Raw genomic sequence first — 22,273 nt, 5'->3', positions numbered from 1 at the left:
TGTACAGTGGATGTTGTGTTGTTTTCTGTCTATATATTTGCCTTTTCTAGTTATTTCACATAAAGAAAATCATAATGTGCTGTTTTTTTTTAATATTTGGAGCCTTATGATGAGCATAGATTGACCCATGTTGTAACATTATTTCTTTTTGTTATAGAATAGCAATTAATTTTTGTTTGTGTATTTGCCAGGTGATAAACCTTTAGAATGTCTCAATATTATGAATAACGTTTATATTTATATACATTCTTCTATGACATATAGAATTCTCTTAGGTAGATTATTAAGACTAGATTTGCTTGGTCATATGATAAGTATGTTTTTTAACTTTTTATGATACTTCCATAGTGATTTCCATAGTGATTGTAGCATTTTTCTGTTACTAACATTTACTAGTCCTACCAGCAGTTAACAGGGGTTTCAGTTTTTCTATATATTTTCCAATACATAGGTGCTTTCTTTTTTATGATAATCATGATTATAAATGTCTGGTGATATGGATTTTATTTGTACTTCTCTAATGATTAGTGTTGACAAGTATCTTTTCATTTGCTTATCAGTCATCCACATATCTCCTTTGGTGAAATATCAATTCAAATCATTTGCCCATTTGAAAAATTAGGCTGCTTTCTTATTCTTGAGTGGTAATAATTTTTATCATTTTTTATAGAAGTTTTTGATCAAATATATAGTTTTTGAACATTTCTCCCACTAATTGGCTTGTCTTTTCTTAATGGTATCTTTTGAAGTGTGTTTCCTTTCTTTACTTATTTTGGATTTAATCTTTTTCTGATGTTGTTATTAAAAGCTATAAATTTTCTTCCAAGCACTGCTTTAGTTGTTTAGTTATTTAGTCAATAAATTTTTATATTTATGATATTTAGTAAATAAACTTATTTAGTCAATAAATTGATTTGTTTTTTATTTAGTGTAAAATATAATCATTTTGTGATTTCTTTGACCATGAGTTATTTAGAAAGGTCTTAATTTGCAAATATTTGTTGATTTCCCAGATTTCTTCCTGTGGTTAATTTCTAACTTTCCAGTTGTTTTTTGGGGAACATACTTTGTCTAAAGTAATGGAGATTGCTTTGTGTCATAACATGTTTTATCCAAAAGAAGATTCCAAGTGTACTTTTGAAATGGGTACATTCTGCAGCTAGGAGGAGTTAGTTGATAATGTTGTTCTAGTGTTCTGTATGCTTACACATGTTCTCTGTTGACATTTTATTAATTATTGAGAATGAGGTATTAAAATATCAAACTAAAATTTGAGAATTGTTTTACCAATTTTTTTGCTATGTTAGACCTCTGTTATTAGATGAGTATGTATTTATGATTATTATATTTTCCTGATATGTTGACTCATGTCATAATGAAAGGCTCTTCTTTGTCTCCAATAGTATTTTTTAAATAATTTTTTAAAAAAAAATGTTCTATGTTCTAATTAGTTAAACATGACAGTAGAGTGCATTTTTACACATCTTACATAAATGAAGTATGACTTCTCATTCTTCTGGTTGTACATGATGTAGAATCATGCCGGTTGTGTAATAATATATGCACACAGGTTAATGATGTCCAATTCATTCTTCCATCCTGCCTACCATCCTTACTACCTCTGGCTCCCCCTTCACTCCCCTTTGTCTAATCCATCGTACCTCTATCCTTCCCTAGGAGTGGGATAACTGGGTCAATTAGTGGTTGCATTCCAAGTTTTCTTAGGCATCTTCATACTGCTTTCTACAGTAGTTGCAGCAAATTGCAGTCCCACCAGCAATGTATGAGTGTACTTTTTTTCCCCATAGCCTCACCAACATTTATTGTTGCTTGTATTCTTGATAACTGCCAGTCTGACTGGAGTGAGGAACTACAACTCTCAGTAGTTTTAATTTGCATTTCTCTAATTGTTGGAGATGTTGAACATTTTTTCATATATTTGTTAATCGATTGTATTTCTTCTTCTGTGAAGTGTCTGTTCAGTTCCTTAGCCCATTTATTGATTAGGTTATTTGTTTGAGGGGGCGTTAAGTTTTGAGTTCTTTATATATCTTGGAGATAAATGCTCTATCTGAGGTGCAGGTGGTAAAGATTTTCTCCCATTCTGTATGCTCTCTCTTCTTGATTGTTTCCTTTGCCATGAATAAGCTTTTTAGATTGATTCCATCCCATTCGTTGATTAAACCCCCATCTCTCACCCTGCACAAAACTCAATTCAAAGTGGATCAAGGACTTAGGCACAGGGTCTCTATTTTAGTTCCTAATCGAAGAAAAAGTAGGCCCAAATCTCTACCATGTCAGCTTAGGAACTAAGACTTCCTTAACAAGATTCCTAAAGTGCAAGAAGTAAAATGAAGTATTTTTAATGTCAGTTCCATATTGTCCTACATTAATCAAGCCACTCCATTCCTCTATTTGTTACTATTTTCTTAGTATACTTTCCTCTTGCTTTTGATTTTAAGTTTTATCTTGAATCTAAAGTATTTTTCTTGTCTCTCGTAGAAAGTATGTCATTGAATATATTTATTGTAATTAAATTTGACAATCTGCTTTTCTATTGAGATGTTTACATTACTCAAATTTAATATTGGTTAAATTAATATGTTAATATATTAGGGCCTTAATAGTTGCTGAGGTGGTCCTTAAACTTATGATCTGCCTGGTTCAACCTCTCAAGTTGCTGGGATACAGGTGTATGCCACAGTGACTGGCTTTGATATTTCTATATTTACATTTGCTATTTGTTTTTAAAATACTTCCTTTCTTTTGAATCACTGTGGTCCTTGGATGCTCTCTTTTGCATGAAATAAATATATATGTTAGTGGAAATTTTAATTCTTTTTTTCTATATATGTTTTAGTAATTGCTGTGCGGAATACAAAATGCATATTAATCTTCCACAGTTTACTTTGGGATAATACTAGTTCTAATAGCTTTCTTTCACCTTTCCTCAGGCCCTTATTGTCACATTGCATCTATATCTGTTATAAATGTGTCATTATAAGAGTAGTTTGTACAATCTTATATTTGCTTTGTACAATCTTATATTTTTTCTTGAACTTTTTTTTAAAAAAGATTTTTTTAAATATAGTCTTTTAAATAAGCCTATGTGTTTGCTGTTGGTAGCTGTCTTTACTTATTTCTGTGGATTTCTACCATTTCTACCTATAGGCGTTGTTTCTTTTCAACTAATGAGTCTTGTATTATCCAATGATGGCTCTTTTTTGGTAGAACACATTAGCTGTTCAAACTGTTTTCAGATCTTCCCTGGGTTTTACTTTCTGTGTGGTCATTTCAAGTCTCTATGTGCATATTTACAGCTTCATGATAGGTCAGGAATGTGTGGATAGGTTGAGGTCACTCTGACATAGTTGTGCCTGAATAAGACTCATGTTTATGCATTAATACGGAAGCCTCAGGCCAGTAGAGCATAGTCAGATATCACAGTGAACAAGCTTGGGAAGGAATAGATGTGTCTCTCTCCATGCTAGAATGCTTCATACTACATATTTTCACTGTTTTGAATTAAATTTCAGCAGTTTTCAAACATAAATGCTTCTGAAATCATTGAATCCCTTTGAGTAGTTTTCAGAGGACTGATTTTCTGGTATTTTTTTCTTGTCAATTTTTTCAGGTTTATACTGCTTTTTGAGAAAAGAACTTGCCACTCTCTTCACTAACCTGTACCCCGAAGCTTCACTGAGGATACTATTTTTTGAAGCACAGGGGAATAAATTAGAATGAGTTTATTCCAACATGCCTATTTAATGCATTTCTGCCCAATGTAGCCAGACTTTGAGCAATGCAAAAGAAGCTAGCAAAGTAAGAAAGAAGCATTAATTTAAAAATCAGTGGTAAACATAAGCGCAGGATTCATAAAATCTTGTGATTGGATGATTTTTGATGGATTCATAGTGAAAAAAAATGATTCCTTGTTGAAATGAGAGATGTATTAGTTATTACCAAAAAAGTTGAGTTAGTTATTATTTAAAAATGCTACCAGAATTCCTGGATTCATATAGTGATTTAACTTTGTAATAATATGTTTAATCAATTTTTTATTGCTGTGACCAAAGATGTGACAAGAATAACATTAGGGGAGGAAAAGTTTATTTGGTGCTCATGGTTTTAGAGGTCTTAGTTCATATACCGCCAACTCCATTGCTTTCTGCCCAAGGCGAAACAGAACAGTATTGCAGAAGGGCGTGGTGGAGGAAAGTAGCTCAGTACATGACTGTGGGAGAGCTGAGAGAGAGAGAGAGAGAGAGAGAGAGAGACAGAGAGAGAGAGAGAGAGAGCGCTTCACTCACCAGGGACAAAATATAAGCCCAAGGGCACATCTCAGTGACTCACTTCCTTAAGCCATACCTATTTGCCTACAAAAAATACCACCCAGCAAATCTCTATCATCCCATTAATGCATTGTTTACATTAAGGCTCTCATAACCCAATTATTTCACCTCTAAACTTTCTTGCATCCTCTCACATGAGATTTTTGGAGGAGACTTCACATGTCTGTCTTACCCTTTCAGTGGAGCTAAAACTTGATGGGAATCTTATTCTAATTTAGCTTTTATCCACCTCTGAGAGATATTTGGATAACTGAATTTATATTGCAATTTAGTGCTTCATTGAGCCACTTGGAAGAATATACAACTCTGTTGATAATAGATAATGCATCATATAGAAATATCTATCTTTTGAGAAGTAAACTAAAAATTTATTAACCTTCTGAAAAGCAAACTTAAAAATGAGGAAACCTTCTGGAGTTAACCAGTTTTGAGTCTGTTTTTTTGGCTTCAAAGTGCATAATATTTTATATTGACTTTCCAAGGTCACAAAATAGTAGCGGTAAACTATTTACAGCAATGGAATCTTGAAAATATGCAACCAAAGTGAGAAATTGGATCATCTCAAGGAAATTATTTCAAGAAGAGAGCTAAGTATCAAGTACACATGCTCAGTTTATGATGGAGTTATATCCTGATTAAACCCATTGTAAGTTACAACTATCAGAGATTGAAAAATCATTTATACTATAGAGTATTGATTATGTACCCTCATGACTGTGTGACTGACAGGGGAGTAGCAGCTCACTGCCTCTGTTCAGCTGCATAAATGTGTATCATATCACATATCTGCTAGCCCCGAGAAAGATCAAAATCTAAAATTTGAGGTATGGTTTCTACTAAATATGTATTACTTTCATGCTATCATAAAGTTAAAAATATCATAAGTTGAACCATAGTAAGTTGGAGATAGTTTATACTATAACAAGGATGAAAAGTGAAAAAAGACCTTTGGATATGGCTATTAGAAAATATATGATAAATCTCTCTAATCCTTTCATTTTGCTTAAATTACCAAAATATATAGAGCTACCATTATAAGCCCAGTCAAAACTGGATGATCTTTCAAATGAAAGGCTAGGGCTAGAATATGATTTGTAAAGACTTTTTGACTTGTCGCTGAAATAAATTACAATGGCATCATGTGATCCTTTGTTCTGTCTAAAGGCTTATTTAGGCTTTTGCAGTGTTTGGGTGACTGGAATAATGTTTGTGATCTCTTTTTGTTGTTTGGCATTCGTTATCTGCTGCTACATAACAAATTATCACAAACTTATTGACTTAAACCAACACACTTTATAACTTTCTGTTTCAGCTCCAGTGGGTAGAAAGACTGAAAATTGTCACTCCAATCTGTAAAACAAGAAAAAAATTGGACGAGATAAAAATCAACTTTTTCTCCCCCCCACTTTTTTTTCTCTGTCAGAAAACTGAATTCATATGGCAAATTGCCACTTGAAAATTTGGAGTGACAAGTATATCCAGAAGGTTACCTGAAAGAGAAGACACTGTGGCCATAAATTGTTATGAACTGTTAAGTTTAGAAAGTTAAGGAAATATTCAGTAGAATGCGGTCAGAGTTTTATCCTCTACCGAAGCCTTGTTTCCAGCATGGAACCTTTGCCAGAGCTGTGTCCTGAATGGAGGAGGAAGGGCGTTCCTCTCTCCACAGCTCTGTACCACATAAGGGAGGGGCAGCTACAGTAAGAAACATTTGTGAAGATCTCTGGCAAGGACCCAGACCCAGAAAAACACAGATTTGGTTGGAAGATTGTAGAATGTCTCCCTCTTCACACCTTGCCAAGGCCACAAGGCTCCAATGGGGATTATATATGAATTGAGAGACAGAGACAGTAACTGAGGAGGAGTACTTAGGGAAACCCCAAGTCCACAGGGGAGACAAGACACAAAACCACTAGCTCTGAACCTAAAGCCTATAGTAAACATTGAGCAAAGCCCAACTGCTAGCTGGCCTAAAATAAATCCTCTCCACAAAGGCCCATTACCTCAATTCCTAGTGACCTGTGCAATATACCTGGCTTTCAACAAGAGATCTCAAGGCATCTGAAAGGAAAAAAAAATCAGAGTCAGAAGACACAAAGCAAGTATCAGAATCAGACTTGGATATGACAGATATGAGAATTAACGGGAAATATAAAAATCTGTGATTACTAAGTTAAGGGATAATAAAGCAGCAAAATGCAAGGTTGATAATATAATCAGAGATGCGAATTCTATGAAAGGATCAAAAGGAAATATTAGAAGTCACACACACACATACACACAGATATACATAAAACAGAAATGAAGAATGCCTTTGAAGAGTTTATTAGAAGAAAAAAGAATAGAAAAAAAGAGCTAGGTGTGGTAGCACATGCCTATAATTCCCAGCAACTCAGGAGGCTGAAAAGGAAAATTGAAAGTTTGAGGTCAGCTTCAGCAACTTAGGGAGACCCTGTCTCAAAATAAAATTTAAAAAGAGTCTGCAGATGTAGCTCAGTGGTAGAGTACCTCTGGGTTTGATTCCCTGAAGCACACATACAAACCCATAAATAAATGAAAAAGAAGAAAGAAAACGAAGCAGATATGGAGAAATGTAAGAAAACTTTGGAAGATGTATACACATACACACACACACATACACATATACACATATGTATATGTATATATGTGTGTGTGTATATATATATATATACACACACACACACACACATATATGCATCATACAGCAAAGGAAAAAATAGGCAAAGGAAATATTTGAAGTAATAATGTCTGACAAGTTTCCAAAACTAATGAGACACCCCAAACCACTGATCCAGGAAGTTCAGTGAACACCCAAAAGAATGCATACCAAAAAGTAATTAACAAAAGAAAAAAACTAAAAATTATACCTAGGTATATAATAAAAAACTGCAACAAACCAAAGACAAGGAGAAGCCATTAAAAACAGTGAGAGAAAAAAAATTACAATAGAGAAACACAAATAAGAATTACACTGGCCTGTTTTTCCAAAATCGTACAAGTGAAGGAAGAGTGAAGTCAAATATTTAAGGGTTGAAAGAAAAAAATGTCACCAATCGAGATTTTTATAGCCCTTGAAGTTATCCTTCAAAATTGAAGAAATAATAAGACTTTCAGACAAGCAGAAACTGAGGGAACTCATTTCTATCAGACCTGCCCTATAAGAGGTATTGAAAGATGTTCTTTAGGGCATAGTAAAATGATGTATCAGAAACAAGGATCCACAAAAAGAAAGCACACCAGGACAGAAATAAGTGCAGATAAAGTAAAATGTTATCTTCTTCTTAGTCTAGAAGATCATTGTTTTCAGAAAACTAATAGTAATAATAGCGCATTAAACGATTATTGCATATGGATAAGTGAAATGGATGACAGAAATATCATAAGGGATGGGAGGGAGGAAATGGGATATTCTGTATTAGGCACTTACAGTATACATGGTACAGAATAGTGTTATTTGAAAATAGGCTTATGTTAAAAAATGTTAGGGAAATTACAAAGATAATTTTTAAAGAGGTATAAAGATAAGGTAAGAGAGAAGGCCATCCTCAGTTCTTTAACAAGTAGGGCAGTGCATATTTGAGGAGCTTTCTCTATGGAAAATATTGCAATTGGCATGATGTCATTTCATCATGCTGAGAAGGAAGAGCCTGAGATGCTTTGATGTTTTAAACTATTTACTCTTTTCAAGTCCCCTCTCCTAGTCCTGATTTTCTTGACTCCTCAACTACCATACCTTTCCTTCTCAGAAGTCATCAGCCTTGATCTGTCTGAATTTTCCTCTATGCTAGATTCATCAGTCTTTATCTTTGCTTTTCTTCGGTTTTCTGTATTTATGTGGAAGGGCATATCATTTTCCTTCCCACTGGCATGCCCTATCTTCTATCCATTTTTCTTTTGTTGTCAAGTCCTAGCTTCACTAGCTGAAGAACACGATCATACTTTTCATGCATAAGTATTTTACTACCTTACATATATTTTCCTGTTTATCATTTTTAATTAAAAAAACTTGAACAATATGCCAGGGTCACTGATTTCATTTTCTCACTTCCTAGCCTGCGCTTAACCTGGTACCATATGGTACCTGATACTAATACTCTGAGGCATTCTTTCTTTTGAGCATTATTTCTTAATTGTTAGATCCAGTGAATTATCAATTCCTATCCTAGTTCACTCAAAACTCTCCCTTATGGCCTTTTCCCTGGATTACTAAAAAACTCTCCCAAGAGGTTTGTCCTTTCCCAATTGTTGTCTTTCCCAACATTCCTACATATTGTTCAATAAATATCCAGCTTTACTCACGTCTCCTGATTCCCTAATCCAACCTCAGTTATATGTTAAAAATTTTAACAATTGTATGTTAACACTCTCATATAAATTTTCTGTAATTAGTAAACAAATAATAACCCAAATTGTATAATTGTAGTTGTGATATTTTCTTTCTTTTGGTGCTTATTGGACATAGTTGCTGCTCTAAAATAAATTAGTTCTGCATTGATATACAGATACATTTTTTTTATTCTTCTGAGTCTAAAATTACCTATTTGGCTTTAGGAACTGTTCACTTTTTAACTGCTTACTCAATCCCTTGTCAGTAAAATAAAGCATTTGCTTTATTTGATCTCAAAGGGTCTTTGCTATTCTTAAACAACAACAACAACAACAACAATAACTGGGTTTTAATAGTTAAAAGATTTTCTATTAGATGTTGACTGTTAATATTCTATTTCCTCTGTTCCAAATCAGTTATGAGTCCATAAAGTAAAAATCAAGGGTATAGGCACACTGCTATAACCGTGTTCAATCAGGTAGCCCTGGTGCTACCTTTTTCTTCCCAAAGTAGAGATAATATTGATTTTTTTTCCCCTCAAACAAATGCACTTGGTATTAGAAAACTCACTAAATCTTAACCGTGAGACAGTTTCCTGTTCTTCAGACTAATGTTGAGAGTTTAAAGTAGCTGTACAGACATAATCTTCTGTCAGTTTGAACAGAATCTTACTAATCCGCCTGACATTAATTCATTTAAGTCATCTTCTTTTGAGCAATAGAGAGGAAAGCTGTCAGAAAGTTCCTATCATAGCTGAAATGTACCTGCCAAGGTTTATTTTTCAATCTGTCAGATGTAGAGGAGGCTTATTCTTAGTGTGTCAAATATATTTTCATTATTCTTGACTTTACAAGTATAGTATGGTAGTGTTTTAAAGAAAGTTTAGTAGATTCTCATGGTCCACAATGGTATCAGGGCATGGTATTCTTGAAATTAGGAGCATTCTAAATTTCAATATTAACTAGTCTTTGGGTAGTTTTCTTTTTAGAAGATAAATTAATTTTTAGAAGGTAAACTTAATTTTTAGATAATTAATATAAGCACACTGTATTCTTAGCCTTGTGAGAGCTGTGAGAGCAAGGCAGATTCCTCAAGCCCACTTGACATGTTACTCCCCTATTAAGTTATTTTTGCCAAGTTAGTTAAATGCATGAATTTAAATATGAGTTAAATGCAGGCCTTATATTTTTGAGTGTAAAAAGTATGTGGTATTTCATCTATTCTTTTTATATGTCCAAAATTACTGGCCTTGAACCAAGTGCCATAAAAAGCTTCTTTCTGATCATGCTTCCTGGTTTTGTGTGGTGTAGTAAATATTGGGGCAACACGGGCAATTCTAAAAAATAAAAGGCATGGATAAAGTTGATAGCAGAGATAACCACTAAGTGATAATATGTGTTCATTCATTAATTCTGTAATTATTTAATAACCCCAAAGCTAACACTGAGTGAAATTTAAAAGGAGATCTTTCCCTTAAGATAAGTTGTGGCAATATGGTAGAATACATTTTTAGTAAACATACAAATCTATAAAGTCTACAATGTGAATTTGCCTCCTATGAATCTGCAGTGCACAGTCTGTCCAACAATGAGGATGATGAAGACCAACTGTGCCCTAGCCCTCATGGAGAGAGAGAAACATAATAAAGATATATAAATAGAGAGTGGCATTGCCTGACAAATATTATTTGGGAAATATACTAAAAAATGAATTAATAATTTAGAAAGAGCTATTAGAAAATACCTCTTTGGCCAGGGGATATTGACATTGAGATCTCAGAGAAGGGAAGAAACTAAGCATGTTAAAAATATGGAAAAGGACAGCCTCTGTCTTAGTGTGTTTATGCTGCCATAACAAAAATACCATGAACTTATAAGCAATGAACATTTATTTCTTGCTATAGTTTTGGTCTTGAATATCCCCAAAAGGTCATGTGTTAAAGGTTTTGTTCTACCTTTGCAAGGCAGGAACTAGTGGGCACTTGAAAGGGATATTGGGACACTGTTTATTTTTTATTTTTTTCCTCTTTTACTTCCTGGTTGCCATGGGATGAGCAGCCTCCTTGATCACATGCTCCCACCATGAGGTACTATGTCACTACAGGCCCAAAGTAACAGGGCCAAAGGACCATGAACTCAAACCTCTGAAACCACCAGCCAAAATGAACCTTTCCTTATAAGTTGAGTATTTCAGATATTTTGTGATAGTAACAGAAAGCTGACGCTAGTCCCATTAATGAAGGCTCTACCCTTATATCCTAATCATCTCCCAAAGGCCCACTTCCTAATACTATTACATTGGGGATTAGTTTCCAACTTACGAATTTTGGGGAGACACAAACATTCAGTTGACTGCAGGCTGTTACATGAAAGAAGTAGTTCTATATGAGCAACTAAAAAAAAAAAAAACAGAAAAAGAATAATTGGAAATAGTTACATGTGACAATGTGAAAAGGTTTATAAATGATAGTTCATCTACACAAAAGAACATCATGGAGCCATTGGTGAATGTTTCTGAAAGCTATTCTGTGGCAAGGAAAATTATTCACTGTGAGTAAAAAATAGGATATAAAACTCCACCTTAGCTGTATGTGTTCCAATTTCCCAATTTCATTGTGTCTGTATGAAAAGAATGGATTATATGAAAATACTCAAAGAAATTATTTCCAATGATGAGATTACGAGTTATTTAAATTTTATTGTTGTCTATATTTTTTCAAATACATTCTACTCTTTATATTCTCACTCACGTGTGCAAGGAGCCATATATAAGAATGTTTCGAGGCTGCATTCTTTGTCATAGCAAATAAGTAGAATAAAACTATCCCTTAATAAGGGAATGGACTTAATATACTGTATCTTAATAATGCTATGGAATACTCTATAGCAGTTCAAATTGAAAAAATCTAGAATATTCATCAACATCATCATAAAAAATATAATACTTAAATGATCAAAAATTATTTGTAAAAATATAGTTATGTGATAGTTTATATAACATTTAAAACAAATTTCACATTGATATTATTATATTATATATAGTCTATATGCACATGAATCTATTGAAATACATGGAAAGTATACTGTTTCACTCCTCAGCGGAGGAAGCAAAGAGAAGTGAATAAGAGAGCAGCTTTATTTTCATTTACAATTATAAAAAATTTTTGTTTCCTTTAAAATCACATCAATTTGAAATAATGAAAAATTAATCATTTAATCTTTTTTTAAATTTTCACCTGTATGCATATAGCTATGTGTGTGGTATGTTTTGATATCACTTATATTTATAGATGTGTTTGTATGTTGTCTGCATCATATCAACTTAGGGTAGCCATGAATTAAAAAATTGACACAAATGTTTCTACGGGTTATGCAATTTCAGTAAACTTTGGTAAATAGGAATAGTATTAATATAACATGAGTATCCTCAGCCGGGTGCGGTGATGAACGCCTGTGAGACAGGAGCATTGCCACTTCAAGGCCAACCTCAGCAACTTAGGGAGACCCCGTCTCATAAAGAGCCAGAAAGACCAGGTTTCTCTAGATCTCTAACATCACATCTCTATATAAAGTCTGCTGAGCAGGATCAAGGCATTTCCATTCCTCTTCAGAGAAATCAATGGCCACATCCCTGAATGTCAAGGGTTCCATTTCCTGGCTTTCAGGGTGCTTAGTGTTCCCCTGTGTTTTTTCAGCACCTGTGTTACACAGAAATCTGGGGCTTCTGATCTAGGACAAGAAGCCTAGAAAGGGATTCAAAGAATCTAACCATTTAATCTTATAACCTTTATTCTTTTCTATGTGCTAACATAATAAGAAAAAGTCAAAATGCTTTTAAATTTTATATTAAAACGGTTAAGCCTCATGACCACATGTGAATGTCTTTACTTTGGCATCTCCGGTTTCCTTAAAATTTTTGTTATAAATTAGGAAATGCATCATGAAGAAAACAAAATAAGTATACAGTTTAACAAGTAGTTGTTAAGTAAATACCTATACATAATGACCCTTCAAGTCAAGAACAGAACATTATTCCAGAAAAAGTCGAAGTGGACTGCTTGCTCATTTTATTGAGCTTCATGTAAAAGAAATTTTACTGTATGTATTATTTTGTATGTTGGTGCTCTAGCTCATATTTGTGTTTATGAAATTATTCGTTATGTTGTTTTTAGGTAAGGTCATTTCATTTTTGTTTCCATATAATGTTTGTCCATGCACCTGTTTATAGATACTTGGGTTGTTTCCAGTTTGGCTATAAGAAATGTTGCTCTTTACATTTATACAATGTATAAGCACACATATTTGTGGATATCTTAATTCACACATATAGTAGTTTCTATGAGGCACTTAGGAGTGAAATGGGTCATTGAGAATGTTTAATTTTACTATTGTATTCAGCTATCTTTCAAACTGATGGGACCAATTTACATTCCTGCCAGCAGTTTATCAAAGTGACATTTGCTCTACATTATCAACATTTGTTTTCACCTTAGAATTTCACCATTCAGATGAGTGTCTAGTAGTAGCTCTTTGCAAACAAAGGTGATGTTTTTCTGATTAGTAATGAGATTAAATCAAGTTTTAAATGTTTGAGTTATTTGAATTTCTACTTTTTAAATGTTCCTGTGCGTGTCTTTTGCCCCTTTTTGTTTTGGGGTATTATGGTCTGGACATAAGGTGTCCCCTGAAAGCTCATGTGTGAAACAATGCAGGAATGTTCAGAGGTGAAGTGAATAGATAATGAGAGTAGTAACCTAATTCATAGATTAATCCATTTGCTGTATTAATAATTTGAATAGATTAATGGGTCATTATTTTGGGCAGATAGGGTGTGGCTGGAAGATGTACTCACTCTTGTAGGATTATGTTATCTCTGCCTCCTTTCTCTCAAGTTGTGTCGTTTCTGGCTGTCATAAGGTGAACAGCTTTCCTCTGTTACATTCTTCTACCAAAATGTTCTGCCTTACCTTGGGCCCATGGAAATGGAGTTGGCTGACCATGGACTAAACTTCTGAAACTGTGAGCCAAAATAAACATTTCCTCCTTTAAATTGTTCTTGTCAGATATTTTGGTCACAGCGATACAAAGCTAACTGACACATGAGGTATTTGAAAAAATTTTTTAACTGATAAAGTATTTTTTATATTTTTGTAAATACTTTCTTTCTTAATCCTGGTCTTGCAACAATCTTCTGCCCTTATGTTGCCTTTGTTTTACCTATCTTTAATGAGCAATTCTTAATTTTCATTTAGTCAAATTCATTAATTTTTTGGTTTATTATTCATAACTTATATGACTGGCTAGAAATCATTTCTACACAGATGTCATGGGAGTTACTCACCTGTATTACCTGCTGAGTGCCTTACGATTTGACCTTGTCATTTGATTTTATCTTTGATCTACCTGAAACTGATGCATTTTTAAATATAAGCTTTCCTTCAGCTATTCTTACTCTACCTAATAGGTTGCTAAATTAAACTGGTATTTCTAAGAAATGATTCTTGAGGAAATGTTAAAGATATCTACTGAGTGGAAATATAAATAGGGTGAACTGGGAAGCAAGATCTATAATAAAATATAAATCCAAGTCCATTGTGTTTGATATTGTGTTAATCTGTATGTGTTTATGGAGAAAAGATGAGTAAATTAAAAATAACTTAGAAATAGTAAAAGAATGTGTCTGATTAAATTCATTGGAGACAAAGGCTTGCTTTAATTGTTAACTAATATTAACCAAAATGTAGGTAAGTGAATAAAAGCATCTCAAGAAAGGGTAGATAGAAAAGGATGTAGAAAAGTTAGAAAAGGAAAAAGTGTGCACATAGAAAACTTAGTTTTTGTTTTCTGCTTGGTGATAAATAGGAAGAGAAATATGGTCAATTGCAAATGGTAGATAAGTTAAAAAGTTTATACTGTGTGTGTGTGTGTGCGCGCGCGCATAGATTGAATGTGGAAGTTGATTTTATATGGCTGTGCTTAGTGGCTGAAATTTAAGTCAAGTAAAATACTAAAGTTATAAAGATCTGATGCAGGAATTTATTCTGCATTCCTCTCCTGGATCATTATTAGTCTCTTCACCATTTTACATGGTCTATCTATAGGACTACACATGCATGCTCTTCTAATAATCCTTGAGAGGACAAATGATACATAAAAATTTAGGTTTTCAGGAATTTATTTTTCCATTAGGATTCTCAGAACAGGTAAAATTAATACAAAAGATAGGTGTACTATTAGCAATTCAATAGGGGTAGAACATTCCAGTTTCTATAGCAGGGTAATGCTTCCAAGTTCAATGATGGCTATGTGATTTTTCTGTGTTTGAAAATTCTCAAATTACAGAGCTGTTTTGAAAATAAATCATATGTTAAAGGATTAAATAATAACAATTACAAGTATGCATTTCTTCTGAGGCAGGAAAACTGCTTTGTGTATACGTGTGTATAAATATATTTCCATCCATCTGTATTCATCCTTCTCCCATCTAAACCTCTATCCAGCAATTCAAATGGATTGAGCCCCTACTATTCTAAGATGGTATTTAGATCACTGTAGAATATAATAGTATGTAAGGTAAAGTCATAGAAACACAGAATTGTGGAACTTTAAGAAAACTATTTTAGTCTGCTTTTGTATCATTGTGACCAAAATACTTGACAAGAACAATTAAAGGGAGGAAAATTTTATTTGGGGCTCATGGTTTCAGAAGTTTTTCCAAAGAGGGATGACTCCATTGCTCTAGGCCCAGGGTGAGGCAGCACATCATGCCGGGAGGGCTCAGGGAGGAAAGCTTCTCAGCTCATGGGGCGGAGGATCAGGAAGCATAGAGAAAGCATCACAGGGAATATATACCCTTATGGGGCATGCCCCTAGTGATCCACCTACTCAAGTCATGCCCCACCTGTCTATAGTTATCACCCAGTCTATTTAAACAAGGATGAGCTGAATAGGTTATAGCTCTCATAATCTAATTATTGTACCTCTGAATATTCTTGTATTAGCAGGAGCTTTTGGAGGACACGTCATATCCAAAGCATAATAGGCTCCTTTATTTCCACCTCCTTTTCAGAATTGATTACCCTGTGTTTCAAAAAGTTAGACAATTTGCTTAAGATCTCACAAAGTTTTTACTGATGGTGAAATATCCAGCATTGTAGAATGTTCTCATAGGTCATAGAGACTTGATGTAATCAAAATATTTGTTGGATTTCACCTACTGCAAATGTGAAGGCTTCTGTGTGAGTGATCCTGGACTTGTACTTCTCTATATTTTCTTATAAAAATTCATTTACTAGCCACAGTGGACTGAATCTATTGGGTTTTTCAGTTACATCCAATTCTACTATATTCCGATCCATCTTCAAGTTCTATGAAAAAAGATTTCAGAAATGTGGGAGTGGTGAGAAACCATGCACTACAAACCTAAGTAACTTTGGCAGATTCACCTTAGGGACTTTCTTAGAAAAGGAATTTTCTGTGGGATAAAAAGTATTTTGACATGGAAATATCTTAATACCTCTGTAAGGTTGTCAGTTTTTCTTAGGGGAATTTCAGTATCAAGATAAATTACAGTTTTGCCTTTTTTTCAGGTTTCAAAATGAAGGTTGCAAAGGCAGCAAATAGCTGGTGACTAGAAATGTGATAAATTTGCTCAGTGTTATTTGTAACTATATAAAACATACTCAAAATTTTGCAGTACCTATCTTGAGAAAAAATGTGTGTAATCAGGAAATAAATGAGGCTGTGTGGATTGATGGCTACTCAAGGCTCTGACTGCTAAAAATTACTAGCTGTGTGATCTGAGTCAAGTTATCAAACCTTGTGTGTCTGTTTCATTTTAATTTAAATGAGACTAATAATAAAGCATACATGTTTGGGTGAGGATTACATGATGACACTGGTCATATAAAGCTTTTAGGCAAAACAGTAAGTGTTCAATTAGTGCTGGTTAGTATTAATTAGTTATGGTATTGTTGATTAATCTGCATATCAATTTATGGTAGAAAATTCACTTGCAAATAGTAAATGTTCAATTAGTGCTGGATACTATTAATTAGTTATAGTATTATTGATTCATCTATTATAATTTATGGTATAAAACTCACTAATTACTATTAGTTACATCAGATTGAGTACCAACCTTTGAATCTGTTTGAAGCAGCAGTTATTAGTTGCTCATCCAGAGATGCATAGTATCTGTTTACTGCGTCTTCCCTGGAAACAGAAACCAGTTGTCGGGAGCTGCTCTGGACAGGAGCTATGTACCCACCTTTAAGTCCTGAGTAAAGAGGTACTGAACTGGTGTTGCACCAATTGCAATGAAATTTGGACTTTACCTTCACAGATAACAAAGGTGCAGCTCCAGGAGTGAGTGTCACCTGATGGGGTTGAATTATATACCCATTTGTTTGTTGTAAATCTACCCCTTGCCCCCCCTTTTTTTTTGGATAGAATGTTCCATGAATTAGCTCCCTTCATTAATAAAACCCAGGTTATGTGCTCCTTCTCTTTCTTGCCTGCCTTGCCCCCCTTGTGGGAGCTGCGGCTGAGGAATGGTCACTGAACCCAAAGAAAAAGGTAATTTCTGTGTCTGTGTCTTTATTTAGTCAGCCCAAATTCACTTGGAGTGACTGATTGATTTAGTCCTGTGTCCCTGCAACCAATTCTATCTAGGTTGGCAAGATGTTCAGGTATGAGACCATACATTCTAGGTAAAGCCTTTTATGTAAACTCTGGGCTATGAGATAGATGTTTAAATAATTTAGGATACTGGGAAGATTGCTTAAAGGGAAATCCCTCAACTAGAAAGTGCTCTGTTTTTCTTACATCTCTTTTTTTATTCTGTTTATTACCTGAAAAGAAACAAGGATATTGAAGTGTAATTTTGAAACCTTAAAGTTGGAAGCCTTCATTTAAAATAGCAGAGCAGAAAGGAGAAAACTGACTTGGCAGAACTCTATCTGGCCAGACATTGCCTACCTCCTAACTTCTAGAGAAAAATGGAAAAAACAAACAAAAGAAAAACTTTCACTGTGTGTAAAGCTCAGTCATTTCAATGTGTATTATGAGTAGCTGTATTAAATTTTTAAGCAACATATTACACTACAGGGGAGTTTTGAAAATATGGGTTCTTAGCTCCAAAGATTTTTACTCAGTAGGTCTTGGGTAAGGCCAGGGATAGACAGGTTTGGAGCTATTACAGGGTAATGCTAGGTTTCTGTGCTGTGAGAATTTCATTCAAAGGTTATGAGTTAGCATTTTTTTTTTCAATTCCAGAAGGAAAATTCCTGTGAAGAGAGAGAGAGAGAGAGAGAGAGAGAGAGGCGCAGAGAGACAGACAGACAACAAATGAACTAGTGTGTAGGCCTCATGCATACTTCACTCAAGGAGGAATATCACTTAAAATGCCCATTCCATTACCAGTGTGTCAGTGTCACATTTCCATGAAGAAAATTTATCCTTGGAAGGAAAAGGGCATGAATGGGTAGGTTTTTAAAGGTTTTATGAGATAGAGTTTCGGCAGGGAAGAAAAGCAAGTTATCATTTCTTGAAAATAATGGGATAATCCTGAAATCATAAAATCGATTGGAAGAAGTAAAACTTTAACCAAAGAATTTATTTAATGTAGTTAGTTTGTGGTTATCAACAGAGCCAGAGGACAAACTGATTAAGTCATCTCAATACTATGGTAGTGTGTACTCAATGAAGGTAGATTTCAGATTGAATTTGCCAAGATTAGAGCTTATGGCATGCTTACGTTAAAAAGAACATAACTGACTATCCACGACCCAGTATAATAATATTCTTAACAACCATTTGTGCACTGATGTTTCTTGGTATGAATTGGAGAATATGTCCCCATGGCCAACATTATACATGAATGTGATACATGAAATCTAAGAACTCAGCTAGTCCCACCATGGTAGTTTCATTCAGCACGATCAAAAAGCCATTAGCCAGCGTGATGAAACCTTTTCTGTGAACAAGGTCTGTGAGGGCCAGAATTACCAGCAATTCATTCTTCATTACCTCTCTTTCTTAAAAGTAGAAACCCACTTAGCTCATATTTTAACAGTGGCTGCAGTGAGATCCTGAGAGTCAGAAAGTGTGCTATGGTGATTTGGATCCATTTTGATACTTTCTAAATCTGAGCTCCATTGCTGCAAGGTCAATTTTCTTTACTACTCTATAGTTTCTACCTAGAGTGGGACACAAAAGTCTATTTTTGTCATCTATTCTGAAGAGATGAAAATCTAAGGTGATATCACTCCACTCCACATGGAAAATAAAAAGCGTATGATACATCTTTGAGAGGCAAGCTTGTCCTTTCCTCTTTGACAATCACTTTCCCAGCTTTCATGGCTGGGCTGAGTGCTGTCACCCTTCTTAGGTTTGACTGCTTTTCTGAATCTGAAGCACTTGTGGGCCCTTCGGGATGAAAGACACTTTCCTTGCTAAGTGCCAGCCATTTTTATTTTTATTATTGTTATTAAGTCAATTCCCAAAGTCATATCTCCACTAACATGGCATTTTCAAAAATGACATATTGCAGCAGTGTACTGGGAAATGCTGTTCAGCTGGCTTTCTGATGCCAACCTCATAAGTATTGCTTTCATGGTGGTACTTTGGGGAATGGCACTTCTCTTTGGTGGCTCAATAGGCCCACAGGTAGAAAGCTATTAAGGGAATAATGATGGGCAAAAGCAGGTGGCAGATACTTTATGACAGGCTCATCTTCCATCTAAGGCATCTGTTGTTTAAGCTTGTACATAGTCACTGTACATAAAGACAGGCTCTCGATAATAATGCAGAGGGATGATATTCAAACACATTCTTTGAGAACCATTAGAGTAATTGGTTCAAAATGCACTGTGTCAGTAGGCATCAATTCCAAGAAATATGCCAAGTTTGTAAAAGCATGTCTTTTCTGTTTAATTTCCAGAGGGAATTTATGTAATGCCTTTTCATTAGAGGATGGTGAAATCCACAGTGCACATACACCAGAAATTAGGCAACTGTACAGGATGAGAATCTAGGGAACAAAGTCATCCAGATTTTCTTCGCACTGAGACAAATCATGATTACCCGCCAAAGATGTAACTCTCAAAATATTCATTTGATGGTAATGATTGCTAACTTAAGTAGGAAAATGTATTTTGTAGAAGATTTCCGTTATCTATGCATTGGTTTGGGCATGATGTAATTTAGTACCCTCGAATAAAATAATTGAGAAGAGGCTGTTTTCACTTTTTTCTCCATTGCACCTGGTAAATGTTGTCTATCTTAGAGAAGGGACTAAAAAGAAATGGTAGATGAGTTAAAGGTAGAGTGATTAGTCTCAGTATAGGCTTAATTTTAGAAGCAATTAGTGTACATTCCCAGCACCATTTCTGTGGCCATAATTTATCAAATAGCATAGAATTGGTTAGGGACTCCTTTAGGAGTTAAATACATTTCATCAGGAATTATATCTAGATATAGCATAATGACCTCATAAAACTAGATGGTGAGCAGTTTGACTGGTAATTGTCATGTGTATGCTATGCAGCCCAGCCCAACTCAAACAGGGCCTTAAAGAAGGACTCAAAGTGGAGCTCTTTGATTTTGATTGAGCCATAGAAAATTAAGGGTTGTGTTCCTGGTGTTTTATCTGTGCTAAACACTGATGAAAATAACTGTTTTTTTTTTAACATTTGAATCAAATGGGGTATAATTTCTCATTTTTCCAAGTGTACAGGTTGCAGAATCACATTGGTTATATGGCCACGTATATACATACAGCAATACTAGTGTCTATTTTATTCTGCTGCCCTTCCTATCCCCCCTTCCCCTCCCCTCACCTCCCATCACCTCTCTCTACCCAATCTAATGTGACACATTTCTCTTTTTTTTTCCCTCTCACATCATCGAAAATAACTCTTTTTAAAAATGAGGGCAGAGTAGATGTATATTATTTCACATTTTTTGTCTTTAAATAATAGTAAACACAGCCCAGGTAGTCTTTCTTAAGAGAAAAAATAGAAGGAAAAGAGAATTTGATCATAAATTCCTTATAGAAAACTTGAATCTCTGTTACTAAGTTTGGATTTGATAGTTGTTGTTAGTGAGGTCTAGAGCTACTATGTCTGCTGTTGTTGAGAAATCACCCCTGAAATTTTTTATGTTTTTTATTGGTAAATTACAATTATACATAATAGCGGAATTCACTGTGACATATTTGCATATGCACATATCATAAGTGGTCAATCTAATTCCCCAGAACTTCCCCTATCCCTCCCCTTCTCCCTTGTCCTGATGCCCTTTCTTTATTCTATGAGGCTTCCTTCTATTTTTCTGAAAATAATTGCTGCATTATAATTTTGCAAAGAGTGGTATTCATGGTGGTGGTGTATTTAGGACAGAGCATAATGTCATCATTTTTTCCCCCAGTGCCTCCCCTTGTTCCCTTGCATCCTGAATAACTAGTTTCTAACCACCATTTTTAAAACATTGGCCTTTGCAGAAAAGATAAAATGGAACCTATGTATTTGATTTGAAAAAGAAGAAAATATTATCTATTCAGAATATATTATCTATTAAGAATAATTGTAGAACTCAGGACAACATATCTGAACATTTATGCAAGGTAACCCATGCTTGATCTTCCCAGATTGGAGTTTTCTTATCTTTTCTGATCTAGGCCAGAGAAGCATCATGACCTGATGGTGCATCTAACATCCTCATTTGAGTCAATAAATGTGACAATGCCAGATAAAAGTAACAACCTGTAAATAATTTTACTTTATCATTCATGCTTTTGAGAAGCCAAAATCCTTCTGGTCTCTTCATTAGTTACAACAATTGATAAAAATTGAATCTATTTAAGCACAAAATCAAACTGAAACCCAAAGTTATGATTATAATTGATTAAATGTACCAGCATTCACAGTTCTAGATTAGCCAAACTGTCCCTTTCATCACCCTTCAGTGGGCAGGAATCCAGAAATCAGTTGGAAATACTGATTGAGTCAAATCTGGACTTGTGCAGATTATCCAATGAGCAACAAAAGTTGAAATTCCTATGATGTAGGAACAACAAGTGGAAATAACTAGCTCTTTATTACTAAGTTAAATATGAAAATGATTTATTTCTATTCTTATTTAGGTTCAATAGAAATGATTACAATATTTTTATAGGGGTTATGTTGAGAAAATAATATATTCAAAAAGGCATGTATATTTGGGCTAGATTGAAATAGAGTATTGAGAAATAGATTTTCTCTGTTTAATGAGCAATAAAGAGCTACTAATTGCTATACTAATGTATAGCACATTTTTCTGAAGAGATTCAGAATGGTAAATCCTATGAAAGGTTGTGATCAGAACAGTCCTTTGCATAATGTGAATTAATCATGTATGTGTGTTTCTTAAAATCTCGTAAAACTGAAGAGATAGGAAACTTGGGGGGTTAACCTATGGGGAGAAAGAAAGGATTGTTTAGAGAAGTTATGGGGAATTAGAAGTACGTGAAGAATCTGGAGTGAGATGTAGAAATGTTGGAAGATTCCTTGTGTGTCGCTGTGGTTTCTGGTGAG

General features: G+C 34.4%; 1 long non-coding RNA gene across 1 annotated transcript; it reads right to left on the bottom strand.

The window, feature by feature from the left end:
* Positions 1–4,164: 4,164 nt before the first annotated feature.
* LOC125615237 lies at positions 4,165–16,975 on the bottom strand. The gene is made up of 4 exons (XR_007345783.1): positions 16,840–16,975; positions 11,021–11,092; positions 6,356–6,413; positions 4,165–5,702 (listed from the first exon to the last, which is right to left on the bottom strand). It is a non-coding gene; the product is annotated as an uncharacterized LOC125615237 (long non-coding RNA).
* Positions 16,976–22,273: the final 5,298 nt, after the last annotated feature.

This window comes from Marmota marmota, unplaced genomic scaffold (assembly GCF_001458135.2).
Source record: "Marmota marmota marmota unplaced genomic scaffold, marMar, whole genome shotgun sequence".
Lineage (NCBI taxonomy): Eukaryota > Metazoa > Chordata > Mammalia > Rodentia > Sciuridae > Marmota > Marmota marmota.
The sequence above is the reverse complement of the archived record's forward strand: the minus strand, read 5'-3'. Positions and strand labels throughout refer to the sequence as shown.